Source organism: Capricornis sumatraensis, chromosome 10 (assembly GCF_032405125.1).
Source record: "Capricornis sumatraensis isolate serow.1 chromosome 10, serow.2, whole genome shotgun sequence".
Lineage (NCBI taxonomy): Eukaryota > Metazoa > Chordata > Mammalia > Artiodactyla > Bovidae > Capricornis > Capricornis sumatraensis.
The window spans coordinates 42230592-42232676 of record NC_091078.1 but is presented as its reverse complement, the minus strand read 5'-3'; the positions used below and the strand labels follow the sequence as shown (position 1 = coordinate 42232676).

Below are 2085 nucleotides of genomic sequence, written 5' to 3'. Positions count from 1 at the left end.
GGAGGCGGCTGCCGCCAGGCGCCCTAAGAGCCCTGCGCTGCGCCTGCCTTTCGCTCTGACCTGCCGGTCGGGCCAGCCGGCGGCCGCAGCTCTCCAGCTCTCCACGGAGCGCGCGCTGCACTTGAGCTGCACCACCCGCGACCGGACTCCCGGCGGCCCGGTGGCCGGCCCACGCCGCCCCGCCCCCCGCCCCCCGTCACCCCCGGCCAACACTCGGCCGGCCCGGCCCGGGGGACCACAGGGCTTCCGGGACCCGGAGCAGCCGGCCGGGTGTGCCTGCCGGGGGCTGTAGGGGGGAGGGTGGAGTGAGGGGCGCGGAGGTCTTGGCGCTCTCCCACCCTGGGACCCTCCAGGCACCACCCGGCTCGGGGGCCGCCGCCCCTCCCCCACCCCCTCGCCCACCTCCCCAAGGCGTTCGCTGCCCAGGGCCACGTGGCCCCGGATCTGTCTGGCCTCGGGGCCCGCTGGGGCCCGCTGGGGCCCGCGGTCCTCTGAGCCTCCTGCGGGCCTAGGCGCAGCCCAGCCGTGGCCCTGAGCGCCCATCCTGCCCGGCACCTGCGCGGTGCCCAAACCCACCTGGAGCCACCAGCGCCGGCGCCCAGAGCTCGTCAGCCCCGCCCCTTCGCCCCACCGAGGCCCCCCCCCCTTGCCCCCACGCCGCCCTCCAAGCACAGGACCTTGCTGAGGGTGCAGACGAGCGACATGCAGCCACACGGACAGGCACACAGACACACTCGCAGGCACCCACGCCAAGTGAGACAGCCGGCCGGCGCAAGCTCGTCAGCCAGGGCCACAGCCAGAGCACCCACCCGTGAGAGGCCGGGGCCAGAGGAAGGGACGGGAGGCCCGGGGGTCAGGAGAGACAGAGACGGAAAGAGATGAAGGTTCAGAGACAGGCTCCCAAGACGGCGAGAGGGCAGAGGCAGAGGCAGAGGCAGATGCAGACAGACAGACAGACACGAGCGCGCAGGCACACCCAGGGAGGGAGAGCCAGAGAGAGGGAGACACAGAGCGACCGACAGAGAGACGGAAAGCGGGACACGGACAGGGGACAGGGGATGGCATCCCATCCGAGACGGACACTCTGGCACAGACCGTCACACACCGCAGAGAGCGGCCCGTGCGCAAGGGAGGGGGCGTCAGCCTTGGGCCGGGCGAGCCCGGGCTGGACGCGGTGCCCTGGGGCTGGCAATCACCCGTGGGGACCCCAAGACTTCCTCGCAGCCGAGGTCTCAAAGGTCCCCTTCGGCTTGGCTCCCTGAGGCGAGACCCAGCCCCCGCCCCCAGGCCAGAAGCTGAGTGTGGGAGAGAGTGTGCGTGTGAGTGTGTCGGTGGGCGACGGTGGGGTCGGGTCGACTGGGGGGCCGGGTGGATACCCACAGTGGAGGGGGGAGGGTGTGGCGGCCGGGCCTTTGGAAGCCTGTGTGGTCCTCTTGCTGTCTCTCTCTCTCCCTCTTTCTCCGTCTCCCTTACTTGTGGTTTCCGGCTCTTGACCTGTCTGGGCTGCGGGGGGTGTGTCTGTGTTTGGGGGGCGGGGGGGCGGGCGTGAGGGTGTGTGTGTGTGTGTGTGTGTGTGTGTGTGTGTGTGTTGTGCGCCCGCGCCTGCGGGAGACCTCGAGGTTGCCTGGCAGGATGCGTCTGGGGGTGGGGCTGGGGCCCCGGCCCCGCCCAGAATTGCCTGAGGCCTGCCAAGGGAGCCCCAGACAGAGACCCCCGCGCCCCCGCCCCCGCCGTTCCTCTGGTTTCCTGGACGCCGAAAGCCCAGGGGCTCGCGGGCCGCGCGGAGGCAACCCAGGTCTGCAGCGGGAGTCGGGGCCCCGGCCACCCAACCTGAGAGGGGCTGGAAGGCAGGCGGCGGCTCTGAGCGCGGTGGGGTGCCAGGGGCCAGCGGCAGGCGGGGCTTGCGGTGCGGCTGGGGCCCGGGGCTAAAGGAGAGGGGAGGCAGGGAAAAAAAGAGACAACAAAAAGCCTACAGCACCCGGTATTCCCAGGCGGTCTCCCATCCAAGTACTAACCGGGCCCGACCCTGCTTAGCTTCCGAGATCAGACGAGATCGGGCGCGTTCAGGGTGGTATGGCCGTAGAC

The 2085-nt window shown here is 71.3% G+C and overlaps 1 non-coding gene across 1 annotated transcript; it reads right to left on the bottom strand.

Annotated features, from left to right (window-relative positions):
• Positions 1 to 1966: 1966 nt before the first annotated feature.
• LOC138087926 (5S ribosomal RNA) lies at positions 1967 to 2085 on the bottom strand. The gene has a single exon (XR_011145527.1). It is a non-coding gene; the product is annotated as a 5S ribosomal RNA (ribosomal RNA).